Source organism: Sapajus apella, unplaced genomic scaffold (genome assembly GCF_009761245.1).
Source record: "Sapajus apella isolate SASKATOON/1434 unplaced genomic scaffold, GSC_monkey_1.0 scaffold20, whole genome shotgun sequence".
Taxonomy (NCBI): Eukaryota; Metazoa; Chordata; class Mammalia; order Primates; family Cebidae; genus Sapajus; species Sapajus apella.
The window spans coordinates 7,241,158-7,249,497 of record NW_022436960.1 but is presented as its reverse complement, the minus strand read 5'-3'; the positions used below and the strand labels follow the sequence as shown (position 1 = coordinate 7,249,497).

Here is an 8,340-nt window from a genome sequence, read left to right as displayed (position 1 = left end):
GTTTACACCTTCCGCATAAACGCCCACTGTTTACACCCAAAACTCAGACACAAAACAACCAACTCAGGAAAATAAATAATGATAAGAAATAAATGTTATGTGAGGCGAATTTATTCACGTGGTGCTTCACAGGCCACTTTGTAGTCAGCCGGGAGGGACGCTTCTGCCACCCCACGACTCTAATGGGCAGGCGGGCTGCACGAACTTGGAAATCTTCCAAGAGCCTCGCCTGTCCCCAGGGCTCAGAAGGTGGCGGAGTGGAGACGGAGGTGGCCACAGCCATCCTGGGCCAACAGCCAGCCTCGCTCGGGCTGGGCAGGGCACATAGCTGGGCTGGAGGCGGAGGGGGAAGTGCCCAGGAGGCTGATGACATCACCACCCAGCCCTTGAAAGATGAGCTGTTCCCGCCGCCACTCCAGCTCCGGCTTCTGGGCTCCGAGGAGGGGTGCGGACGGTGGGGACATCAGGCTGCCCCACAGTACCCAGGGAGCGACTGAAGTGTCCATGCTGCTTGCTCCAGAGAAGGTGGGTGCCGGGCAGGGGTTGGTCCAGCCGCCTCACCTTTGCTGGGAGGACAAGCTGTCCCAGCACAGAGGCGGGGGGGGGGGGGCAGGCAGCAGGGAGAAGCTTCCCTCTGGTGGAGGGGAGTTGGGAAAAGTTTCCTTCCTTCTGGAGGGGAGGTCTGACAGGCGATGGGGAAGGGTTCCCAGCAGGAGTAATTGCCCTGTTTGTGTGTCGTAGGCGTCTCTTCTCTGAATCAAGGTGACAGACAGGCTTGTGTGTGTCTAGTGTGTGTGAGGGATTCCGTGACTGGATTTTCACATACTTTGAGTGGACACTGGAGTAAAGCATCGAGGCGTGGTGCAGCAGGGACGGGTGCCGGCTGGAGGCTCCAGAACCTGGCTTTTCACTCAACGACTGTGCCGCTCGTTGGCCCTGTGTGACCCTGGACAAGCTACTCAACCTCTCTGAGCCTCAGTTTATGTGTCTGCAAAGCAGCCTGCTCGCTGGCTCTCTGGGGATGGCAGGGTGAAATGAGAAGCGGACAGGAGGGGCTTGTGAATGCTGGCTGATGTGCCTCCAAGAGGCACGTGATGGTGATTTATCTCCGATAGTTTTAGCGACCCTCTTCCCATGGTCCTGGCTGACCGGAGCAGAGGGGTAGGATGGTGCAGGTGTTCTGAGCACGGGCTCTGCATCCAGTCCGGGTTGGAGTTCCAGCTCTGCTCTCACCCTGTGGGTGATGTTGTTGGGCAAATCATTTTGTCCCTGTCTCCTGAGCCATAAAGAAGACCTGGCAGTTCCTCTTTATGCAAAGATAGGGGTGGGCTCTTGCCCGTGCAGTACCACGCATGTCATAGGCGCTAAATAAATGGCAGCCGTGATTCGAGTTGCTGCGAGTAGGTCACTTCCGCAGCCTGGGTGGGGGTGGGCAGCGGGTGTTGCTGTTCTGGGCAGGTCAGAATGTGCCTCACTGAGTCACAGGCCGCCTGTGGCTCCCCAGCCTGCAGGAAGCGGCGGCCCTGGCTCAGGTGTGGGGCGATGGGGGGCTTCCGGGCCAACCCCACTTCTTATTCCATTTCTGAGTGGGAGAAGGGCTTAGGTGGTGCGGGGACAGGTGAGCAACCTCAGAGGACATTGCTAACAGTTGCTGCCTGGGGTGCTGTGTCCTTCGGCCCTGGGAGCAGCAAGAGACATTCCACAGCTGTGAGTTCCACGAGCTTGGAGGAAGCATTTGCTGCTTCCCTGCTTGGGGTAGGAGCACAGGACAGCCAGGAGAAGCCGTCTTTGGGTGAAAAAGAGGAAGCATGTGTGCTGTCCCCACATACATGCAGGACCCCAGGCCTCATCCCAGCTCTCCCTGCAACCCTGTGCTACAAGCCTCTCACTGCACAGATGAGGAAACTGAGTCTCAGAGCGGGGACACAGTCTCAGCCAACCCTTCGCTCAATGTCCCAGGAAATGCCTCAATCTCTTTAGGATTCAGTCTCTTTGGGATTCCTTCCCTTGCAAACAGGGGGAGGTTCCCATGGCTGGGCCTGCACAGAGGATCTGAGGTCTTTGAATTTGGTCATTGCCTGCCCGTGGGACCCAACAGTGAAAATATTAGTTTGGTGCCAAAGTCATCATGGTTCTTGCCATTAGAAGTAATGCCAAAGACCACAATGACTTTTGCACCAACCTAATAGCTGCGCCTCATGGTCTCTGCTAACATAGTGACTGACTTCGTAACAAGTTCCGGGACTCTAGAGGTAACATGGGGGTGGCCCCCTCACCTGTGCTGCTTGTGGTCAGGGAGGAGGCCACCTGGGCAGGGCAGAGGGAACCCTGCAGACTTGCCCTATGTCATAGTCCGTTTGAGCTGCTGTAAGAAATACTTTAGACTGGGTGATTTATCGAAAAGCAGACATTTATTGCTCACAGTGTTGGAAGCTGGGAAGCCCAAAATGAAGGCACTGGCAGATTCCATGTCTGGTGAGGATCTAGTCCTCATAGATGGCACCTTCTATGCGTCCTCATATGGTGGAAGGGGTGAACACGCTCTCCCAGGCCTCTTTTAAAGAGCACCAATCCCATTCACAAGGAGGGGGACCTCATGATCTAATCACCTCCCAGAAGCCCCACCTCTTGATATCACCACCTTGGGGATTACATCTCAACAGGTGAGTTTTGGAGAGACACAAGCATTCAGATCACAGTACCAGAGGACTCTGGTTTTCAGAACGAAAGCAGGGGCCTCATTTATCCACTCACAGTGGCCTCCTTTGCACTAAAACGATGCCTAGTCCAACAAGGGTCAGTGTTTGCTGAAATGCTGAATAGTTAAATGAATAAATATTGCTCACATAACAGACAATAAGAAAGCACACAGAGCCTATTATTACTAAGTAAACGAAGTTGCTCTGAAAAGGCGTATGCTGTATGATTTCAACTATATGTGACAATGCTGGAAAAAGGCAAAACTATGGAGAGAGTCAACAAAAAAAATCAGTGGTTGCCAGGAGTTGGCGAAGGATGGGAGTGGGGCAGGGAGAGCTGGGGGAGCACAGAGGGCTTTTGGGTCAGTGAGACTTCTGTGTGATACTATAATGGCAGATGCATATCATTATGCATTTGTCCAAACCCACAGAATGTCCATCTCCAAGAGTGAAACCTGAGGAAAACTATGGACTTTGGGTGATGATGACGTGTCAATGCAGGTTCGTCAGTTACAACAAATGGACTGCTCTTATGGGGGATGTCAGTAGTGGGGGGCTACGCATGTGTGGGCGCAGGGGATATATGGTATGTCTCCACATTTTCTCTTGAATTTTGCTGTGAATCTAAAATTGCTCTTTTAAAAAACAAGAGGCACACAGAGCAGGTCTGCATGTAGCTTTGAGGATTCAGAAGGCACTTAGGACAATTACAGCACTTCAGGGTCATGAGTCAAACAATCAGACCTGCCAAGACTTGAGGCCCCAGTTCACCACTTCTGACATCCACTCAGTTCAGGGATTCCCTGCCCCATGAATATCCATCTTAGCATGCATGCCTCCAGGAATGGGGAGCTCACTACTTTGCAAGGCAGCTCATTCCATCTCAGGAGAGTTCTACTATTTAAAAACTCTTCCTTCAGCTGTCCCCCACTGAGCAATGGGTCCACTTTCTGTTCCTTGGGGTTGGAACCATTCTAGTCCTATTGCTTCTCTCTGAGCTAAATAACACAGCTACTAAATCTGCCTCCATGAAAAGTGTTAACTCCTCAATTCCTCCTCTGAGCCCCTCTGGTTTTCATGGGGACTTAAGGCTCTGCTTCCCCAAAACACCCACCCCAGGGTTGCTTTCTAGAACAAACCAAAGGCGTGAAGTATTTCGTTGACTCTTTCATCACAATGGGCTCTGGAGGATTCTGGAAGCTAGAAACATGTGTCCCTCCCCTTCCCCACACATATTCCAAAAAGGTCATCACAGCATAAAGCAGGCTGGAATGAACACAACTTTGGGTTTGAATTCCAACCGTGTCACTTACTGACGAGGAAAGTTCACTGAGCTTCAGTTTCTTCTCCTGTACAATGGGGATCATCATTCTATTTTTGATGACCACTGGGAGGCTTACCTCTGTGCTGGTGTAGTGAAAGGGGATGTCAGGCACACTGCAGGTGCTCAGGTACCAGAGGGATGGTTTATGGAGGCAGGAGCGGGGGCCTGGGACAGTCACAGAGGTTGCGTTTGCCTTGCAGTAAGGCCACAACCGCTCGAGGGTGTCCAGAAAAAAGCCCCCTCTGACATGCACACGCTCCTGTGTCCAGGCAATGCATCTGTGGGTACTGACAGCAAGAGTCCTTCTCACGCCTCTCTTCAGGGCTCAAACTGTAGATTTACTCTGGACTGTCCCATCCCATCTACTGCCGACCTTCTGAGCCTCTCTGATCTGTGCCACTGGTGAAGGGCAGTGGTGAGGCACAGAGAAGTGGCCCAGCTGAGCGACATCTGGAAATCCGCAGTGCCTGCGGGGATGTCCGTGGGGTGCTGTGAACTGTGAAGTGCCAGGCTCCAGCACAGCCCGCCGCCTCTGTGGTTGCTGTCGTGGTGGTGAGGTCACTTCTCCTCTTCCCTGCGAGTTTCCTAAGTGGTCACACTCCAGTGGCAGGGGCAGTCTGCCGGAGAAAGCCCAAACTTTGTTGTATATGAGAATCACCTGGTTTTCATGGGGCACTAAGGCTGGTCACCCATGCGGGTGCTGCAGCCCTGCTCTGGAGATTTGAGGTCTGGGTACTGTTAACCAAAATGACAGACTGTGGCAAGTCTCAATCAATCGAGGTTTATTGAGTTGATAAACCTCAATCAACATTTATTGAGAGTTTGAGGGTGCACCTGGGAAAAACATGAGCCGCAAAAAATGTGTGTGGCCTATGCTCTCCAAAGGGCTTTTCACAAGGCTTAGTGTTGTAAATCAAAGAGAAACTGACTGAGGCAGGTCTCCATTATTTTTGAAGTTTATTTTATCAAGGTTAAGGGCATACCCAGGAAAGAGGGACACAAAACCACAGGAAACATCTCTGGCCCATGCTTATTCCAAAGAGGGAGCTTCGCTTTTTAAAGGGAAAAGGGCAGGCAGTAGGGGAAAGAGAGAAGAAAAAGAGGGGGAAGGGAGCTAAAAGAGGCAAGCAGTTGCACTCCTTTGAGCCTTTTGATTAACTTCACTGAATGCACATTTTTCATGTGAAAGAAGCAGGCAGAGGAATCAGCAATTACACATTCACCTGGGGCTCAGTCAATCTGCATTTTTATATGAGATAAAATAATCATAGGGCTGGGCACAGTGGCTCACACCTGTAATCCCAGCACTTTGGGTGGCCAAGGCTTGTGGATCACCTGAGGTCAGGAGTTCGAGACCAGCCTGTCCAATGTGGTGAAACCCTGTCTCTACTAAAAATACAAAAATTAGCCAGGCATGGTGGCGCATGCCTGTAGTCCCAGCTACTTGGGAAGCTGAGGCAGGAGAATGGTTTGAACCCAGGAGGCGGAGCTTGCAGGGAGCCAAGATCGCACCACTGCACCCCAGCCTAGGTGACAGAGAGAGACTCCATCTCTCAAAAAAATGAAAATAAAATAATAATCATCATCATAGTGTATAGGAAGCAGTCAGATATGTGCTTGTCTCAGGTGAGCAGAGGGATGACGTTTGGTTCTATCCTCTGTCCCATACTTGTGAAGATAAGCGTGAATTTATATCACGAGGGTGAAATACAACAGAGCAGCTTGTGAGTAAAGATCTTGGGACCCACAAGGAATTTCACTGGGAGTAAAATGTGTCTTATCCATTTAGACACAAAACGGGAGGTAGGTTGCGTGACCCGGCTCCCAGCTGGACATTTCCCTAGGGCTTACTGAGTCGGGGGTCCTGGGATTTTAATTTTATTTTTCTTTCACCCTATTTAGACCATGTCCTCAAAGTGGAGAAAGCATGTAGGGAGCGGGTGAGGCAGAGGGAGGACTGATCTCATCCCGTCCTCGCCTTGTTTTGTGTGGTGCCTGGGAAGATCAGCACCATCAGTGTGAATCTGACAGACGTCAGTGTGAGGAGCTAGGCTTGGATTGCGGACCTCTAGTTACAATTGCTCTGTGCTTGTTTTATGTTAAGATTCACATCTTGAAAGGTTTCACCCAGCAAAGGACGATTTGTGGGGGCAGTCATGGGGAGATGTCTGAGGCCTTTTCCTTTCTGTGGGGGTCTGGCTAAGGTCTAAGGTTGTGGGGTAACAGCTGTCATTTAGAAGGGTGATAATGTTGCCTGACTCAGTCTCCAGGCTTAACTTTCCCTTTGGCATAAAGAGTTCGGGGGTCTCAAGATTTCTATTTTCCTTTACAGTGCCCAAGGACTTGCTAACATCTCTGGGGATTTCCAAACAGGTGGGCTACACCGTGAAACAAGCTACCTTAGCAACTGATCTGCCCTGCACCCAAAAGCCACTCTCCTCAGGCCCTTCCTCCTAGTCCCACCAGCCAAGAGACTCGGGGTTCCCAAACCTGTTCCTCACTCTTTGTCACCTGTGCTCATATGCCAGTTGCCTCGGGAAAGGACAGAAACCCTCCTTGCTCCAAACTATTAGCAAATTGCACATCTCCACAAAAATTTAAATTGACAGATTATTAAATGTGCACAGCTCACGGCCAGCTCCCTTCAAGGTAGATTTGGGCCCCAATATTTCAGGAAGTGTCAGGCCGTGCCCTGCCTTCCCTACTAAACAGGAAGACACTTGAGGAAAAAGACTGGACCTCTCCCTCAGCCCCTAGAACCCAGGCTCGTGCTTGGCACCTGCTGTGCTCTAAGAGTTCGGGGGTCACTCCCTGACCACAGGGGGAGGCTCTCTGGAGTCCTCACAGAGCCTCCGCGATTGCACCTCATACATGCACAGCTGAACCTGGGCGCATCACCCCCACTCTGGAGCCCACTGGTCAGTTAGCAAAGTGAGAGGCGAGAGAAGGGACCTCTTGGGTCTTCTTTGAACAGAAAGATCCAGAAAACAATGGCTAGAACACAAGAACACAGCAGGGGAGGCAGGAAAGGGCCTGCACACCTGATACAGGCGTGCTTACACACGGACTAGGGTCTGCATGCAGATGACGGGTCGGTGCTGATCATTGGTGATAACCAAAAATAGTGAAAGATATGAGGACTCCTCAAATGAACTGTAGCTTGGGCACATTAGGGAGATGGACTTGCATAAGGATGATTTCTCTCTCCACCCACTTCCCTTCTCCCTCCTCCTCCTGCTCCTCCTCTTTGGGAAGCCAGGTACAGGGATTGAATCCCACCCCACTCCTCCGCTGCTGTGCGACCTAGGGCAAGCGATGTGGTCTCTGGGATCCTTTGTTCCTTCAGCTGTAAATAATAGATTTGGAAACTACCTACGAAAACTGGGAACTCCCTGTGGAGGTCCATGCAAAACAGCGCAGCCCGGCTCTGAAACACTGAGGCCATTGAAAAACAAGGTGGGCTGACAGATTGCTAAATGCAAGGAGGTGAGGACACGGCACCTAGACCCAGGTAAAGTAGAGGGTCTGCCTAAGTGAGGGAGGGCGTGCAGTGGAGAGAAAGGGCAGGGGAGACTGCCCAGTGCCATGGACATGTGTCTGAGCGCCAGGGTACCCTTGACACCCCCAAACGATCACAAGTATCCACCCTGCTAAACTTGCCAAGTAGGTGTTATGTCTCCACTTGACAGTTGGGAAAATGGTCCCTAGAGGGGAGACACAGAGCTAGTTAGAGAAATGGCTGTCTTCCCATCACATCCTGCCTCTCTGTATAAGCAAAGGCCTAGAGGCGGGAACTCCTACAGCTGCTCAGGCAGGGCAGGGGAAACCAGCCGGGCTTCAGGGCAGGGAGGGGGCAGGAAGGGAAGGAGGAGCTGGGGTGGAGGGGTGGGTAGGAGCCTGAGTCCCTGGCCTGGCCCTCCCTGTGGTGGGCAGTGATCCAAAGCCCCAGCCAGAGCCATCCGCCCTGTGACAGGGGCATCCTGCATGTCCCCTCACTCCCTGCCCTCCAGTCCTCCCCAGTCCCCAGGTTTTCCATGAGGATGAGTAGCAGTCATGGGGACTTCCCCTGCAAGTGGCCTGGGCCGTATCTTCTGGGAGTCTGTTTGGACTGTGGCTTCTGTGGCTGACATCACAGTCCAAATAGGAGGTGAGGGCCCCTGGGGCCATCACTTGGCAGAACAATCTGTGGATTTAGGGAAAAAGAGAGGAGACTGTCATTCCTGAGATAAGACGGGAACTAGCAGGAAGGCTGGTTGATCCTGAGTGCCAGGGATGATCACACTGGATCCTCACAACAGCCCTCCTGCTGGGGACAAT

General features: G+C 52.0%; 1 protein-coding gene across 2 annotated transcripts in view; it reads left to right on the top strand.

Annotated features, from left to right (window-relative positions):
- The first annotated feature begins 301 nt into the window (after positions 1–301).
- The window catches only part of BDKRB2 (bradykinin receptor B2), a 32,223-nt gene continuing 24,184 nt past the window's right edge, over positions 302–8,340 (top strand). The window contains exon 1 of one of the 2 annotated variants that reach the window (XM_032287491.1): positions 302–525. The gene's annotated coding sequence lies outside the window, so the exon portion shown is untranslated. The remainder of the gene's footprint in view (positions 526–8,340) is intronic. The other variant, XM_032287489.1, reaches the window with a different exon arrangement.